Source organism: Neoarius graeffei, chromosome 9 (assembly GCF_027579695.1).
Source record: "Neoarius graeffei isolate fNeoGra1 chromosome 9, fNeoGra1.pri, whole genome shotgun sequence".
Taxonomy (NCBI): Eukaryota; Metazoa; Chordata; class Actinopteri; order Siluriformes; family Ariidae; genus Neoarius; species Neoarius graeffei.
The window spans coordinates 19,577,488-19,597,690 of NC_083577.1; positions in this window are offsets into that span (position 1 = coordinate 19,577,488).

A 20,203-nucleotide genomic window follows, 5' to 3' on the forward strand; every position below is an offset into this window, starting at 1 on the left:
TTGTGCAGACTGAGACATGGGGTACTGGACTGACCTGATGTTTTTTTTTTTGCCTTATTGCAAAATGTGTGCATTCAGTTCCTATATATGTTTGACATCCATGTCAAGCTTGTTCAAGTATGCCTGAGCCACTGTCATGTGAAAATCAAGGAACTGAATTACAAACTTTCTTGGGGTACCACATTCAGTGTTGTCTTGGTAATACAATAGCCAGCTGTTGGCTAAAGCAAGATGAGTGAAGTGCATCAGCATTTGAATTGGCCACTTCTTGGTTTGGTCTCTTGTTCAGTAGTAACTCATCATTCTGTCCCTGTATTAACCCTCTGGGGTCTGAGGGTATTTTCTGGCACTCAAATGATTTTGGCATGCTCTGATTTTGTTGTCAATTTCAACAAATCTAAGCAGTGTTTTCAAAGTTATATGACTCTTTTTGTATTCAGCACAAGTTCAGCTACAATAATATCCATGTAGTATGTATGTCATATTTGTACTTTAAAAAAAAACAGATAAATGAAGGTGTTGTAAAAAGCAGTTTTTGTGTGTTGGAATGTGTGAAAAAAACATGACCTTATCCATTCTGTCGAACCGTTTTGGTCACTTGAGGTGATTCTGTTCAGTCTTAGGAATGTATCAAGCACAAAAACTTAAATCTGCTCCATTGATCTGGCCATAAAAAAGTCCTATTGTTTTGGTATAAAGGGTTGGCAGAGGGAGGGGTATTCAATGAGAAGTTTAAAAAAATTTCCATTCATTCAATGAGAAGAATGAAAACCCCTCCCACCACCAATTCTTAATCCCATCAGATTAACTCTTAATTCCATCAGATCAAGTCACAATGGGTAATGTTTTTTCACACATTCCAACACAGTTCTAAAACTTCTTTGTACAACAGCTTCATTTACCTGGTATTTGACTTTATTTTGCTATTTGACTCTTTTCAGTGTGTCTTGAAATTAACTCTTGTACTATTTTACTGTTCAGAGCCACAACCAACTCTCGTACTCTGTTACACAATTACTCTGTAATTTTGCTCCCACTCCAACTCCAAATTTTACTCTCTAAACTCAAAATAGAGAAAAATTAACTATTTTGAGGAAAATACTTTTAACTCTAGAAAAAATTGCTCCATCATTTTTCCTGTGTGTGCACTAAAGCTCACACATCTGCTTATCAGAAATAGAAGAAATATTTACACTTACTCGAGTTGATCTTTGGCTGGATCAAGTCAAAGTAAAAAAAAAAAGCATTGCTCATCGTCAGTGTCGCAGTTCTCAAGATTGAACCGAATCGCTGTCCTGAATCATGAATTGATTTGCTCTCCTGAAATTGAATCGCTGTCCTGAATTGTGAAATGAATCATGATTTGAATCGCTGTACTGAATCATCCAAAGTGCATAAAATTCATATGCCATCTCTCAACAAGTTTTACCTCCAAATAACCTAAATTATGTCTGACAGATTTTATCCTGTTTTTGGTGGGCATTCCCACCATGAAAGAGAAACCAATCGAAACCGAAAGAGTGAAAGTGATTCTCATGCTGTAAGCATGTGAATAGTCTTTTATGAATGCATAAGTGGGCTCTCAGCATTCCGACTCCAGTGTGACTGAGGAAGGTGACAAGTTTTATATTTCATCTAATTTAGGTAATTTAAAAAATATATTATTTGGCAGTGGACACATAGGAAAGTGTAAAGTATAACATTTCTGTCAATATGTTTATCATGCTTGCATGATAAAAAACTAGCAAAGATATTTATCTCAATACATGACCTACTCATTCTAAACCTGCCGAGCTTCTCCAGTGAAGCTCTCGACCCCAAAGGGTTAAATACGGTCACTGTATTTTGCAGTCCAGATAGGGACCACCAACCAACAGTGTGTCACCCAATTCATCAACATGCTCATGGGAAAGTCACTCAAATGGGCAACCATGGTCTGGGAGAAAGACAGAAAACCCATGTCCTCATATGAACACTTTTTTGGGCTGTTCCACAGGGTCTTTAACCCCAGCCACAAGAGAGTGGAGGTTGGTGACACAATGCTCACCATTAATCAGGGGAACAGCCTGATTAATATTCAGAACATATGACCGAATTTGCCCTGGAGTTCTGCACCATAGCCACGGGGAGCAGTTGGAATGAGCCAGCTCTCAAGATCGCTTTCTGGAAGGGACTGGATCCTCGTGTCTTGACTGAGCTGGCATGTTCAGACAAGCAGACCACACTGGACACTCTCATTGACTTGTCGATCCACCTAGACAACCTTCTATGCAGCCATCCTACACTACAACATGCCATAGCAAAGACACCAAGCTTTGAAGCACCCACTCCTATGGACATTTGTCGCACCAGGTTGACCAGTTCAGAACGGGACTGCAGACGTAAGGAGGGAAAGTGCTTTTATTGTGGCAAGGCCACACCCATCTGCTGGCACAGTGCCCCGTAAGACCTAAAGGCCCAAGGACACCAGCAGGAGCTGAGGGGGTCCTTTCCTCCAACACTCCCCCCTTGGTGAGTCACTCTAAGTGTTCCTCTGGCATGGCATTCAAGATTGATGTGAGTTATAAGATTTTCATACTTGGTTCATGTGCTCTCTGCACTCATGGACTTGGGCGCAGCAGGGAGCTTCATGGACACTGAGACCAACCAGAGACTGCAGGTGCCCCTGCAAAAGCTCCTGCAACCATTGAGCAGTCATGCCATTGAGGGTGGGCCCATTGGGGAGGGACTCGTCACACTCGGTGAACAGCCTCTCACTCTACAGGTCAGGGCCCTGCACAATGAAATCACCTCATTTCTACTCATGAAAACTCAAAATCAGGACATCATTCTGGTGTTCCCCTGGCCACAACAACATGACCAATGAATCTCCTGGCAGGGTAGGGAGATCCTGCAGTGGGCCCCACACTGTTTGCATCACTGCCTCTAACTCCCAAGGCACATCGTCACTTCCACTACTGTGGAGAACCCCGAGGTAACCATTGAAACCATCTTCCCTGCATGCTACAAGACCTACAGAGAGGTCTTCAGCAAAGGCAGAGTGAGTGGATTACCTCCTCATTGGCCTTATAACTGTGCCATTGCCCTCCTCCATGGCACCACTCTTCTGTGCAGGATCCACCCCTTGGCTATCTCTGAACAATAGACTATGGAAGAGTTTGTGCCAGAAGCCCTGAAACAGGGGTACATTCACCCATCTACATCACCTGCCTTTGCATTGTTTTTTTTTTCTTAGTGGAAAAGAAAGGGGAAGGTCTCAGACCATGCATCAACTACAGGGGCTTGAATCTCATCACAGTGAAATACCAATAGCCACTGCCTCTAGTACCTTCAGCCTTGAAACAGCTCTGATCAGCACAGGTATTCACCAAGCTGGATGTCAATAATAGCATGGAAAATCTCAGTTCAGAGTGGCCTCCAAACATGGCCATGATAGACTACAATTCCCAAGTGCCACAGTGCCTCTCCTCCCCTGAGTACTGATGACACACCTGTCCCTAGTTTCCCACTAATAAGCCCATCTATTTAAGCACTACTCAGACAGGCAGACTTTGCGAAGTATCACTCAGTGTTTACCACCTGATCGTACCTAGCCGTTATTTCTAGTGATAGTATTCCTGTGACTCTGACCTCATTTCTGTTTGTTTCTGACCTTGACCTTAGTTTACTCTTTGATATTCCATTCACACATCAATCAACCCTTGCCTGATACTGACTTTGACTTCCGGATCACGATTTGGATTTGGCTGCCAGTTTGTGATGCACCTCCTCTCCCCTGCCCCTGCATCAGTAAGTGCCTGCACTCTGACACTGGACCTGCGTAGTGCCTACAATCCTGTATGCATGCGTTAGGGTGATGAGTGGAAAATGGAGTTTAACACCATGTTGGGACACCGCAAATATTGTGTCATGCCATATGGGCTATCTTGCGCACACAGTGTCTTTCGGTGCTTGCTTAATGGCATGCTAATGGACATGCTCAGGAGGTTTGTCATTGCCTATATAGATGAAATTCTCATCTTCACTCTGGACATTGAAAGCCATGTAGAGCACATCAAGACAGTCTTGTCCAAGCTACTTAACAATCACCTCTTTGTCAAGGCTGAGAAATATGAGTTCCACATAACCCAAGTCTCCTTCCTGGGCTACATAGTCAGTGCCCAAGGGATCACCATGGATCAAGGCAAAGTCACAGCAGTTACTACATGGCCCACTCCTACCACTGTCAAGGAGCTTCAATGCTTCTTGGGTTTTGCCAGCTTCTACAGGACATGGTTTCAGGTCCATTACTACCCACCTCACAACTCTGCTAAAGAAAGGACCCAAGCCCTTGTAATGGAGCTCTGAAGCTGACAAAGCCTTTGACAAGCTCAAAACAGCATTCATCACAGCACCCATCTTTGTGAAGCATGAAACGGTAGATGAAGAAAACTCTCTGTTTCTCCCCATCAGCAGCTGGTGTTCATCCAATTTATTGCACAGTAAGCACATGTTGAAAAGAAATATCACATTGAAAAGAAATATCACAGGTAGCAGAGTGTGAAGTCTGTGTCGGTGGAGACGTGCAAGCACACCAACACATTTCCCTCTCCTCCAGTGTCTCACTGAGTGAGCAAAGGTGAGAGCACCTTTGAATAGAATGTCTAATAATTCCACAGATGACACCAGAAAAATTGGTAATAAATCCACTAGAGTTGTTTCCTCGATGTTCATGAGCTCTTCTCTTGTGAAAGAGCTCTGAGTACTGCAGCAGTGAACTGAGTTCTCAAATGAAATAAGACAAAACAATGCACACCAACACACCGAGGCAGCCATCTGTGGTGCCATCTTGGAGATACAATACAGAGAAATTACAGTGAAATATCTGTACCTCTTGTCTTTAATTCCATCTGCACTGGACCAACTTCGCTCTGCCAGAGTATTTACGAAACTTGACCTTCATTGCACCTACAACTTGGTGCGCATCTGTGAGGGCGATGAATGGAAGATGGTATTCAACACCACCACTGGTCACTATGAGTATTGTATCATGCCATATGGACTATCTTGTATGCCAAGAGTCTTCCAGTGTCTAATTAATGATGTACTGAGGGACATGCTCAGCAAGTTTGTCATTGCTTACATCCAATATATCCTCATTTACTCACTTGACCATGAAAGGCACAAAGCCCATGTTAAGGACATCCTAGTGAAACTCTTGGACAAGCACCTGTTAAAGCTCAGATTTCATGTGGCTCAAATTGCATTCCTGGATTGGGTTCCATGTGGAGGGAGTAATCATGTATCAGGAAAAAGTGGCTGAAGTCATGACATGCCCGACTCCAACTACTGTCAAGGAACTCCAATGCTTCTTGGGGTTCACCAACTTCTACCAGCAATTCATCAGGAGCTTCAGCTCTGTCACCACACCACTCACTGCCCTGCTAAAGAAGGTGCCCAAGTGCCTCCAGTGGAATCCTGAGGCAGAAAAATCCTTCACTCTACTTAAGACTGCCTTCCTGTCTTCTCCTATTCTTAAATGCCCTGACTCCATGAAACCATTCATTGTTGAGGTGGATGCCTTTGAGTCTGGAGTTAGAGCAGTGCTATCCCAACACTTTGGCAAGAAGCCCAAGTTACATCCCGTGGTGTTCTTTTCCAAGAAACTCACCCCATGGACTGTAACTACAACATAGGCAACTGGGAGCAACTGGACCCAAGACCCTGCCTTACAACACTCCTGACAGTTGTCCCACCAATCTTAGTTATATTCCTCCATGCCTCCGAGGTCGGCTGATCAATTGTGAACACACTACTCCTGCAACTGGGCACCTGAGCAGCCAATGTACTCATCAGCTGATGAAAACAAAGTAGTGGTGACTGAGCATGCTTACCGACATCAATCAATTCATCTCCTTATGCTCCACATGTGCACAGACTAAAGTACTCCAGGCGGTTCCAGTCGGCAACCTCATGCCATTACCCACACCACAATATTCCTGGTCGCACATTGCCACTGACTTCATTGCAGGTCTCCCCAAGTCCCAGAACAACACTGTGATTATGGTGATCGTCAACCACTTCTCAAAAGCATCAAGACCTATCCCTCTACCCGGCCTCCCCACAGTACTGGAAGCAGCAGAACTTATTTTCACCCATGGGTTTTGCTACTTCGGCATCCCTAAGACATAGTCTGTGATTGGGCCCCTAGTTCATGTCATGTGTCTGGGCCAGGTTTATGGACATGTTGGGAGTCTCTGTAAGCTTAAACTCTGGCTAAACCCACAGTCCAGTTTAGTGGAAAAGGCCAACCAGGAGATTGGATGCTTCCTTTGGATGTACTGTGCCAAGAATCAGAGTGACTGGGCACAGTTCCTGCCATGGGCCGAGTACACACAAACTGCTTTATGCCACTCTGCAATTCAACTTGCACCCTTCCAGCAAGCTTGTAGTACTCGAGTCCAGGACTTGGACTTGATTCCAACTCGTGCCCTAATTTTAAGGACTTGTGACTTGACTTGGACTTGATCATTAATGACTTGGACTTGGACTCGGATTCATGCATTAACTGCATATGGACTCGTAAATTGGAGATGAGGACTCAGATTTTTCTTTATTTTTTTGTAACATGCCATAATAATTTGGCATAAGATATTTATATCTACATTCATTTTTATATGAATTTCGTGCAAGAGAATGCACATTCACCTGTTCATACATCATGTTCAGGAACAAACTAAAGTTAATGGTGCAAAAACGCCTGGGCAGAATGCCCCTAGAATTGTCCACTTTGCTTATACAGACTTCTTGTGCAGTGAGAAAAAATGCACTGCTATGTGTTCCATATGTAGAAGAACTATCGAGGAGACAACGGGGACAACCCCAAACTTCAATTGTTATTTGGCAAGGCTACACCCAGAGAAGTGACATGCTATGTTCATTGCTCTGTTGATAGTGGGGCTTGCTTGCTGACTGATGAACTAGCTAGTGTTAAAAATCTCTCATGTTATTTGCCCTGTTGATAGTGGGACTTGCTGAGCTATGAACTAGCTTTTTATCTGTAGCCTATTAACTAAAATGGGGCAGTCAAGCAGTAATGTTAGTCCAACACAGTAGCAGAGACAGTTTCACATAAAGGCAGCAACAGCCACTGTCAAATGATGTGGTTGGAGTCTTGTTCTTGGGCTTGACTCAGTCAACTCGGATCAATAATGGACTCAACTCAGCTCGACTCAAAATTTTCTTTAATGACTTGGACTTGACTCAGACTTGAACACTGGGGACTCAAGACTAGACTCAGATTTGAGGTTTAGTGACTCAACTACAACACTGCCTTCCAGTGCATACTCAGCTACCAACCTCACCTCTTTCCTTGGGACAACTCTCTCACCAATGTGCCTGCAGTTGATGCTTGATTTAAGCACAGTAAACAGGTCTGTGAATGTCCACCAGTGCCTAGAGCAAATGGTGCAAAGATACAAACACTTTGCTGACTGCCATAGAGGAGAAACCCCCAATATAACCCAGGTGATAGGGTGTGGCTGTCCATCAAAGACATCAGAAACCCACAAGCATACAAGAAACTCAGTGCAAAGTACATCAGCTCCTTCAAGATCCTGCAGTGGATTAATGATGTTTCGTACAAGCTTGACTTACCCAGACACAGCAGAATCTGACCCATTTTCCATGTTCCCTGCCTCAAGCCCACCATCTCAGGTCCCCTAGCCACCAGAGTTCCCTATCTGATACCTCGTGCTCCCATCAATGTGGTCAGCCAGCCTGCCTGCGCTGTCAGGAAATTCCTAGACTCCAATGGCAAGCTAGAGTACTTGGTGGAGTGGGAGGGTTACAGCCCTGAGGAGCAGAGCTGGGTCCCAACACAGGACATCCTGGACCCTATGCTCTGTCAGGAGTTTCATGCCAGACACCCTGACAAACCAGGCCCAAACCCCGAGGCCACCCAAGGAAAGGTATTGCTCCCAGAGTGAGCTCCTCCGTAGGGATGCTCTGTCATGTCTGCACCTGTTCTGAGTTTTCATCAGCCTTCAAACATGGTCGCTGTGGACTACAAAAGCCATACTGCATCTCACTGCTCTCAGTCTCTAGAATAATGATTAACACACAACTATTCCTGATCACAGCCTTGTCACTGCCCTGCATATAAGCATTCTCACAACACTAGGACTTTGCAAAGTCAACCTTGGGTGTTTTCATACCTGACCTTACCAAGCCTTAGCTGATTCATGCTGTTTATTTGGTTATTGACCCAGTATGTACCTTGATTACTGTTTATTGTCTTTGCCTTTGATATCCTGTTTGTGCCTCACCTGACCATTGCCCGTTTAATGACTCTGCGTTTGATTATTGATTTGGATTTGTTCTCCAGCTTTGCTACAGTAAACTCTCTATTGCTTTTACTTCTGTCTGTTGCCTGCATACCTGCCAATAATAAACCCCACATTTCCAGAATGTTCTTGCCATTTTCAGTTTCAATAAAATATATTTAAATCATTATGGCTGTTCTGTTTTCATGTCTTTTTGGTAAAATAAGACATGATATTGTGTGATAGTAGATGTTTTTTTCTCCATAAACTAGTGGTGTAAAGCCTAAAGAATATACTCTCCCTGCTCTCTGAAACATTAATTAAGGATTAATAAGCCATTTATTAATATCAGATAGGTTATTTATACTTTCTAAATAGAGCTATGCTTCAAAATTTGGTATAGACACTTGTTAAGAAGGGATTCTTGAGTGGGGTCAAATTTGACCTGGGTCAGACTGTTAAGGTACAGAATATTAACAGTATTTAAGGGTAAATAATGAATGGTTTTTGCACTGGAGTTTGAATGAAAAGTTTTACAGAAAATTTTTAATTGGCTTTTTTAAAGCAGCTTGTTATTGATTTAATTAATTAATTTTTATATGTCTACCAACCTTTTCATTTATCTTGGGTGTCCAAAATTGGTTTTCAGCCTTGTCCCTTGCATACAGAGATTTCTCCAGATTCTCTGAATCTTTTAATGATATCATTTATCCATGTACCTCAGATGATGTGATCCCCAAGTTCTTTGCAATTTTACATTGAGGAACATTATTCTTAATTTGTTACACTATTTGCCCATGCAGTTTTTCACAGAATGATGAACCCTTCCCCATTTTTACTTCTGAGAGATTTTGCTTCTCTAGCAGAGGTGGAAAGTAACGAATTACATTACTCGCGTTACTGTACTTGAGTAGCTTTTTTGTGTACTTATACTTTTTCAAGTAATTTTTAAAGAGTGTACTTTTAGTTTTACTTAAGTATGTTTTCTTTTAAGTAGTGTACTTCGGTACATTTTACATCACAACCGTTACTGAGTAAAAAATAAATAAATAAATAATAAATAAATAAAAAAAGGCTAAAACGGAGAAGGGGAAATGCGTTCTGGAAATGAATCACGGGAAGGACAGTTGTCGCGCGCGCGAGTCTCACACAGACGATGGCGGACATGCACCGGCGCTTTAAGGGGGGGGCTTTCGGGGGGCTCAAGCCCCTGGGCCACAGCCAATCAGGGGCCTTGTAATATTAATAAAATAATAAACTGTTGGAATCGTGGGCCTACATTAATGTACGGATAGAAATAAGGTTAGAAATAAATGAGCGCACAGTAGCCTGCTGTAAGAGACATGGGGGATGTGGTTTGCGAAACGAACACCCACAACTGTACCAGAATAAAATGTAACAAAATGTAACGTCACGCACGAAAGTGCGCCAAAGACTGCAGACTACAGAGACACAAATTTAGAGGCTTTGAAAGATGAAGCGTTCACATGTTAGCGGGGCGCATAAAAGGAAAAAAAGAGAGATGCAGGTAATGATAGAATCGTTGCCTAAAGTTACAGACTTTTTTAAGGTAAGGATCACCAGTCTGTTCAGAATATCAGCTACTTATCAGTTATCAGCCTACCAGCAGCTAGGCTATGTGCAGCTAGGCTAGATATGCTATGATCTGTCCAACAGTAAAATAAATCAGTTGTGATTTGAATACGTGTCGTGTGATTTGAGTTATAATCAGTGGTGTAGTGGAGATTTTTAAAGTGGGGGTACGCGATTCGTGACGTCATCGATTTGATATCATGTCAGAAGCGGTAGCCTTTGTTTGGTCGCCTATGTTTGGTATGAATGATTTGTATAAATGTTACGTTCTTTTAACAACACAAGAGGGCACAAGAAGACACTTTTTTTCAGACATTTTTATGTGTGTAATTTTCATTCGTGTTTGTCAGTACAGCCCAACTGTTATGGCGAAAAGCCGCGGTTTATTTTGTCTCCAATAAATATGCCGAAATGGCTAAAGAGGAACAAATTCGCCTTCTCCTTCCGAATGCATCGTTGTAGACAGCACCACTCTGCTGCTGGAACTCAACATAAACCTTGCATAGGTTTAACATGGACTATCAGGCGTGAAGCCAAAATATTGGAAATTATGATACACAAACACCTTTGTTCATGTTCGATTCATGTTCATTTGAGCCGAGCTGCATTCGGAATTCGATATTTTTACTAGCCTACTTACTGCCGTGGCAACAGCTACAGCATGTGTCCAGAAGTTCAAAAAAAGTCACGTCACTCACTCACATCGCATACAAACCAGCAATGGGCTGAAATTTATTATAAAAGGCACCAATCGAATAAATCAAGCATTTAGTCTGGCACGACTGAGGCACCTGCGTATACAAAATACATGACATGCAGCCATTGGGTTAAGCCCTACCATGCACTCCTTCTTAAAGACTTGAGTATTTCTTTAAATTTATTGTCATTTCACATTTTTGGATGTACAACAAAACACTAAACAGGAAGGCCACAAAGATTATGAATTTCAAATCATATATATATAATACAGTATGTGGTGAAATTATCCGCGTAAGGATGACCAGGCAGGCAATTATATCAGTTCTGTTGCCCTCTCTGTGCTGCTACCATGAACGCCCGGAAATCACACACACACGCGCGCGCACACACACACACACACACACACACACACAGAGAGAGAGACCCTACTGTTATTATTAGGCTATTCAAAATCATAGGCCTATACTGAGCAAAAATCGCATTAGAACTTCAAAGATCATAAAGCATTAAACCGACAGATGGCGGAGTCAACCGTTTACATAATTCTAATATCTCGGCTGCGTTTAGAATGCATTCTACTTTGCGTCGCTACGTTTTACGTAACGTTCGATTGAGGGGGGGCATTGATGATGAGCACAAAGGCACGTGTCACTTACTGTAGAGCGTATAAACTCAGGCCATTGAATCAAATCAAATCAAGTTTATTTGTACAGCGCTTTTAACAATAAACATTGTCGCAAAGCAGCTTTACAGAATTTGAACGACTTAAAACATGAGCTAATTTTATCCCTAATCTATCCCCAATGAGCAAGCCTGTGGCGACAGTGGCAAGGAAAAACTCCCTCAGACGACATGAGGAAGAAACCTCGAGAGGAACCAGACTCAAAAGGGAACCCATCCTCATTTGGGCAACAACAGACAGCCTGACTATAATATTAACAGTTTTAACAGGTATAACCCTCAACTGTCCTCATGGGGCCGTCCTTCACAGGAGTGGGGCGATAAAACTCCGACCAGACACAGGGCACCAGGATGGATCAAGCAGGTCCGAGGGGCAGAAGAGGCCAGCATCTCAATCCCAGGATCAACATGTAACTCAGAGGGACAGATGGGGGGGAGAGAGAGAAAGAAAACACGTTGTTAGGTATGCCCTAAAAATGACAAGTATTAAATCTGTGTGGTAGGCTCGCAGAGATGAGAGTCTTTACATCAGGCATAACACACAATGGCATGAATGACAGTTTTTTTGAATCTCACTTCGGGAGAAGTGGGTGGACGGCGTACCCCCGCGTACCACGCCCACTACACCCCTGGTTATAATCCTGTTAGTATAATAGCATATTTTGATGGGGATAATAAAATGTCTAAAACGGCATCTACTGAAGAAATTGATGAAAAGATTGTAGGCTATAATTTTCACAGTTCGGGCAGCAGACAGAGTAAGCATACTGAGGGGAATAGCAATACAAAGCTAGCACATATCCACATTTCTCGCTAGCTGTGTTGGGTGTGTTGTTAACCCGTGTGGATTTAAGTGAAATACTTGAGAAGTTCTGTGGTCAAGACAACGTTTTAAGGTAAGGACACTTGATTATTAATGTTCGCCCGCCGTGGCTTGTTGTTGACGAAAGGCCCACACGATTTTGCCTTATGCAGCTACTGCTAGCGTCATGCTTTGAACTAGGTTAAGCTCATTTGCGCTAAAGGATGGGTTTATTGAAGGACTTTGATGTAGCTAGTTTCTTTTTAAAAAATCGTATGCTCAAAACAGTATGCCCGTGTTCATCATGTTTAACTTTTTTCTTGATGGAGTGCGTGAAATATTGTTGCAAGTGGTATTTCGATGCAGTCATGTCAAAAAGGCAGTTGAATGCACGGTCTTATTCAAGGAGAAGGACGACTTGAATGATGCTTGAACATAGATCGGTAAAATAGACCCTAGTAGGACTTGGTTTCGTGTATTTCGGTCTGTAGAGTTATGAGTTTGGCCGCTGTCCATGGTGTTTACGTTTCATGTGGCCGCCGAGCCAAGTACCTTCATCATCATCATCATCATGTTCCCCTGTCAAAAGTTAAACTCTCTAGGGGTGCTTCTGCTGTAGCAGTTGCAGCAGTTGCTCAAAGTTTGATTTGTCCATCATCATACATCTTATCTGTTGGGTGTCTATGCCCAGCAGATTTTCCCATTTCGTCCATTTGTAACCATTTTTGTCAAACAGGAGCTGCTTTTGCACTTGGTTATTGCCCATCCGGCAAATGTGAGCAATATATTTTAGTTGTTGTACGTAGCAGGATAGTTTTATATCCTGGGTTCCTGTCAGTTTCCGGAGGTCAGCATTGGACATCTTGTAGCTGCAGTCTATATCTTCATTTGTAGTGTTCTTTTGGTCAGGGGCATTCTTTCGTTTATATCCACCTTTAATCATTTTCCTTAGGAAGCCGTGCCACACTACCTCAATTTTGTGAATTTCACTGGATGATAGTTGCCATGCCTGTGTGCTGTACAGGAGGCGAGATTGAATGCATGCCACTAGGAACTTTATACAGGTTTTTAGTAGTATTCGGTGGTCGGTTAGAACGTGTTTCAGTTCATTCCATTTCATGAATGCAGCACTTATCCTAGTATGCAGGAAGTGTGAGGATTCATCACAGTTGCTGACATTATAACCAAGATATTTAAAGGTGCGGACGTTTTTAATATTAGTGCCGCCAAGGGAAATGATACTTGGTTTACATTTGATATCCTCATTGACGTTAAAAGCCATTGTTTCTGTTTTGACATATGATATTTGTGAACCAAAGCAGGTGTAGGTCTTATCATACAACTGAAGAATATTCTGAAGCTCCTCGATGGATCCAGCGAGTATGGCCTGATCATCTGCATATAGAATCTCTGTTATGCAACCCTCTCCTGATGCTCGTGCTTTTGTACGCATTTCTCTTGTGGATACCTCATTTGGAATGCAATATCTGAACTTGAAGCCTGTATCTGGGTACAGTTTTGATATCTCATGCTGTGCAATCCTGACAACAAAGTCCATATAGATATTAAAAACTGATGGCAATTCTAGGGCACCTTGTCTTGCAGTGAATGTTTGTTTTCATGCCGCCGAGCTATTTTTATGTATTTTATTTTTTAAAAGGACTTGTCTGTAGGTGTGTGTGTTTTATGTTTACAACACATAGGTCTACATTAGCGCACGCGCGCTTGTGTGGTTATCTCTGGCTATGCCCCTGCGTGAAAGTTACGCAGTATCACTGTCCTGTCCGTGGTAATAATCAGAACCGGCTCTGTAATGATAATGTGCGTGTTCTTCTCTCCCTCTGTGGTTGGATGTGTTGAGCGATGTGAGCGTGGGCCTTGCGCAGCTACACTGAGCCAAACGTAACCTATCGTAGGCTTCTAGGCTAATTACGCGCTTACACTGTAAATGCTTGACACGTATTGCAAATAAAATAAGAGTGTTTTCCTGGCCAACGGTAAGGGTAGGGTTGACAGGTAGCCTATGAGGGGCCTAGCCCCTGGGCCACGGGTGTTGATAAAGTGCCCCTGCGGACATGGAGGAGACCGAGGAACCTGTGGTGGACGACCCTGCAGAAAACGCAATTTCTTCCAGTAATGAAGTGCACCCCTGGCCCTACATACGTGATCACTTCAGCTTCGTAGAGAAAAGGGGTGACAGTTTCATTATGCAATGCAGATTATGTGTGCCCAAGAAGACAACCATTGCGGCATACAAAAATCCGACGTCTAATCTGCGCAAGCATGTTGAGGTAAGTATTGTCATTAATCACGGGCGCAGATAGAGGGTGGGACGGGTGGGATTCGTCCCACCCAGATTTAAATTCACCTCATTCGGTCCCCCCCACTTATAGGGAGGAAAAAACGTCTATGCTGTCTTTCTTTGCATAAGGCAAACCTCACGGAAAAATCTCATCTCATCTCATCTCATTATCTCTAGCCGGTTTATCCTGTTCTACAGGGTCGCAGGCAAGCTGGAGCCTATCCCAGCTGACTACGGGTGAAACGCGGGGTACACCCTGGACAAGTCGCCAGGTCATCACAGGGCTGACACATAGACACAGACAACCATTCACACTCACATTCACACCTACGGTCAATTTAGACTCACCAGTTAACCTAACCTGCATGTCTTTGGACTGTGGGGGAAACCGGAGCACCCGGAGGAAACCCACACGGACACAGGGAGAACATGCAAACTCCACACAGAAAGGCCCTCGCCGGCCACGGGGCTCGAACCCGGACCTTCTTGCTGTGAGGCAACAGCGCTAACCACTACACCACCGTGCCGCCCCACGGAAAAATCAAAAGACTAATTACCATTCGGTTTATTGAGGTGCACAGCAGTGTATACATAGTTGCAACAACTCACATAAAACAAAACAAAGACTGATATTCGGTTGGTTGAACTGCGCAGACTGCACAGGTTGCGAGCTCGAGCTTGGTTGCTATGGTTACCCACAACAAGTTTGACAGGCATATCGGGGTTGGGGTTGGTTTGCTGGCAGCTTTGTCCCCCCCCAGTTTTTTGTCCCCCCCCCCAGTTTTTTGTCCCCCCCAGTTCAAAAAACGTATCTGCGTCCCTGATCATAATGTTTCCTTTCCATAGTAAAACCGACAATAGGCTGGTTATATTCCAAAAATAGTGGACGGCATTGCTAATGTTGAAGTAGCAACCTGTTGGTACTGTAACATAACGGTAACTAGTCTGTTATTCGGTTGGCTAATCATGCAAGCAAGTTAGCTCACCAACCTGACGTGATCAGTCCTCCTACCATTCTACATCCAACAGGCCAGAAAGGAATACTAAGCAAAACAAATAATGTTTGAATTGAATTGTTCAATAACACACAGTGCACACAGGCAAGCTACGAGATTTCGGTGCAACATTTCACTTTCATATTTCGTGTACAATGCTTTGTGTGTGGTCAGGGCGATGTAAACGACATGACTGTGTGTATTGACCTTTTTTGTTTGTCTCAGTTTTAATGCAGCATTATCCTAAGCATTCAATTTGATACACTTCCTTTAAATAAAACATCTGGGTTGAGATGTACATATATCCTTGTTAGGGCCCGAGCCCTATGGGCGAAGGCCCTATTGTTCTTGTAAGAGTTCACTATTATTAGGGCCCGAGCCCTATAGGGCGAAGGCCCTATTGTTCTTGTAAGAGTTCACTATTATTATTCTTCCGTCTTCTTCTTCTTCTTTATTTTTCTCCGCTGTTGGGCCATTTTCGGGGCGCTTGCCATGGGCGAAAACGCACCAAATTTGGCACCAGTTCCGAGAATTGCCACCGCTACTCAGAACCAAAAGCCCAAACTTGGCCGGGGCTCAGGGCCTCTATAGCGCCCCCTAAGTCGTTGTGATTTTGGCCTCCCGCATTAAGGTGCCTGGGTGCCGTGTAGTTTGTAGTAGTGGCATGCCATTTGGTACACATATGTATCTCACTAAGGCGGACAAAAATGTAATGCCAATGCATTAGCCACGCCCAACAGGAAGTGAGGTAATTTCACTTTTGTGCGAAATGCATGGCCACGAAGACGGCGCAACTCCTCCTAGACCGTTCATAGGAATGTCACCAAAATTGATACACATCATCTACAGACATGGCTGACAAAAGTTACTAAATACGTTTCACGTAGGATAAACCGTTCAGAAGTTATACGTCAATCAATTTTCGATGCAAAATTTTACATGCTTAAAAATTCATAACAAATCTTCTGATTGCTCAAAACTGCTCATACTTCACACGCAAATCACTCATTGCGTTTCTGACATGTTACCCAATTTCTGTGATATTTCGCCACTGGGGGCGCTATTTTTGGGCAAAAAATCCAATCTTTCCTCAAATTTGGTCAAACTTCACGGCCACCCTCTTACTACCTCCCATGTCATGTATACCACATTTTGGGAATTTTCGTCCATGGGGGGCGCTGTTTTTGGCCGACGCAATTGCTCCAAAACGGGTTTTTGGTAAATCATTCCATAATGCTTTCCCTTCACACCACTACCTTGTGATAGTACGTTGCTGTTGTAGACACTTATTTTTCCAGCTCATAATCGCTCATGTACAGCATAGCGCCACCTACTGACATGGGAAAAACCAAAAAATTTATTCTTCAAAAATCTATATCTCATCTTCTATTTACTCAATTGTCATCAAACTTCATACCCAAACTCTTCATAGCTCACCTGACATATACGCCAAATTTTGTGCACTTTCGCCCCTGGGGGTGCTGGTTATGGCAAAAATGATATTGCAGCTTCTGATTTGTCAAACTTGGCAAGCAAACTCTTTACAAGACCCTTATTGGGGCGCTTGCCATGGTCGACAACGCACGAAATTTGGCTCCTTTTTCTTAGACTGCCACCGCTACTGAGAACCAGAAGCCCAGATCCAGGCGGGCCTCAGGGCCTCTTTAGCGCCCCCTAAGTCGTTGTGATTTTGGCCTCCCGCATAAAGGTGCCTGGGAGCCATGTAGTTTGTAGTAGTGGCATGCCATTTGGTACGCATATGTATCTCACTAAGCCGGACAAAAATGTAATGCCAACGCATTAGCCACGCCCAACAGGAAGTGAGGTCATTTCACTTTTGTGCGAAATGCATGGCCACGAAGACGGCGCAACTCCTCCTAGGCCGTTCATAGGAATGTCACCAAAATTGATAGACATCATCTCCAGACATGGCTGACAAAAGTTCCTTAATACGTTTCACGTAGGATAAGCCGTTCAGAAGTTATACGTCAATCAATTTTCAATGCAAAATTTTACATGCTTAAAAATTCATAACAAATCTTCTAATTGCTCCAAACTGCTCATACTTCACACGCAAATCACTCATTGGGCTTCTGACATGCTACCCAATTTCTGTGATATTTCGCCACTGGGGGCGCTATTTTTGGGCAAAAAATCCAATCTTTCCTCAAATTTGGTCAAACTTCACGGCCACCCTCTTACTACCTCCCATGTCATGTATACCTCATTTTGGGAATTTTCGTCCATGGGGGGCGCTGTTTTTGGCCGACGCAATTGCTCCAAAACGGGTTTTTGGTAAATAATTCCATAATGCTTTTCCTTCACACCACTACCTTGTGATAGTTCGTTGCTGTTGTAGACACTTATTTTTCCAACTCATAATCGCTCATGTACAGCATAGCGCCACCTACTGACATGGGAAAAACCAAAACATTTATTCTTCAAAAATCAATATCTCATCTTGTATTTACTCAATCTTGATCAAACTTGATACGCACACTCTTAACAGGTCACCTGACATATCTCCCAAATTTTGTGAACTTTTGCCACTGGGGGCGCTGTTTTCAGGCAACAATTTATATCTCGGCTTCTGATTGGTCAAACTTGATCAAACTTGACACAACAACTCTTCATAGGTCCCTTGACATGTATACCAAATTTGATGAACTTTCACCACTGGGGGCGCTCATTGCGCTGTAGCAGTTGCAGGACAGGTGTTTACACTCATGAGGCACCAGGAGTATGTTGTTTTGGTTGCCTTAAACACACATGACTTGTGGGGGATGGGTAGGCAGTCGGGAGCAAGTGTTGTAGCGTTACATACAGACTAATAGATGTCTAACAGAAGACAATCCTATGTAGCTATAGCTTGGTGACTGATGAGGTAAATACATTAGTTTGGTTGGGAAGCCATGGCATAAAATGTTCTGTCCATGACAACATCTCAGCGCACCGTCTACTCTGTGTCCAATTCTGTGCTTTGTCGCCATTGTGGGAGTAATGTCTCTTGCCGAAGAAGCTGTGGAAGGTATTTCGCGGGGACGCATGCGCCCGCCCCCCTTGGCCGCTGGCGCGAGGGCCCGTCGAGGCCGCTTGCGGCTTTAATTATTCTTCTTCTTCTTCTTCTTCTTCTTCTTCCGTCTTCTTCTTCTTCTTTATTTTTCTCCGCTGTTGGGCCATTTTCGGGGCGCTTGCCATGGGCGAAAACGCACGAAATTTGGCACCAGTTCCGAGAATTGCCACCGCTACTCAGAACCAGAAGCCCAAACTTGGTCGGGGCTCAGGGCCTCTATAGCGCCCCCTAAGTCGTTGTGATTTTGGCCTCCCGCATTAAGGTGCCTGGGTGCCATGTAGTTTGTAGTAGTGGCATGCCATTTGGTACGCTTATGTATCTCACTAAGCCGGACAAAAATGTAATGCCAATGCATTAGCCACGCCCAACAGGAAGTGAGGTAATTTCACTTTTGTGCGAAATGCATGGCCACGAAGACGGCGCAACTCCTCCTAGACCGTTCATAGGAATGTCACCAAAATTGATACACATCATCTACAGACATGGCTGACAAAAGTTACTAAATACGTTTCACGTAGGATCAACCGTTCAGAAGTTATACGTCAATCAATTTTCGATGCAAAATTTTACATGCTTAAAAATTCATAACAAATCTTCTGATTGCTCGACACTGCTCATACTTCACACGCAAATCACTCATTGGGCTTCTGACATGTTACCCAATTTCTGTGATATTTCGCCACTGGGGGCGCTATTTATGGGCAAAAATTCCAATCTTTTCTCAAATTTGGTCAAACTTCACGGCCACCCTCTTACTACCTCCCATGTCATGTATACCACGTTTTGGACATTTTCATCCATGGGGGGCGCTGTTTTTGGCCGACGCAATTGCTCCAAAACGGGTTTTTGGTAAATAATTCCATAATGCTTTTCCTTCACACCACTACCTTGTGATAGTACGTTGCTGTTGTGGACACTTATTTTTCCTACTCATAATCACTCATGTACAGCATAGCGCCACCTACTGACATGGGAAAAACCAAAAAATTTATTCTTCAAAAATCTATATCTCATCTTCTATTTACTCAATTGTCATCAAACTTCATACGCAAACTCTTCATAGCTCACCTGACATATGCGCCAAATTTTGTGCTCTTTCACCACTGGGGGTGCTATTTTTGGGCAAAAAATCCAATCTTTCCTCAAATTTGGTCAAACTTCACGGCCACCCTCTTCCTGCCTCCCATGTCATTTATACCACATTTTGGGAATTTTCGTCCATGGGAGGCGCTGTTTTTTCCGACGCAATTGTTCCAAAACGGGTTTTTGGTAAATAATTCCATAATGCTTTTCCTTCACACCACTACCTTGTGAAAGTACGTTGCTGTTGTAGACACTTATTTTTCCAACTCATAATCGCTCATGTACAGCATAGCGCCACCTACTGACATGGGAAAAACCAAAAAATTTATTCTTCAAAAATCTATATCTCATCTTCTATTTACTCAATTGTCATCAAACTTCATACGCAAACTCTTCATAGCGCACCTGACATATACGCCACATTTTGTGCTCTTTCGCCCCTGGGGGTGCTGGTTATGGCAAAAATGATATTGCAGCTTCTGATTTGTCAAACTTGGCAAGCAAACTCTTTACAAGACCCTTATTGGGGCGCTTGCCGTGGTCGACAACGCACGAAATTTGGCTCCTTTTTCTTCGACTGCCACCGCTACTGAGAACCAGAAGCCCAGATCCAGGCGGGCCTCAGGGCCTCTATAGCGCCCCCCGAGCACCGTTCAGTGCGAGACCCTATTG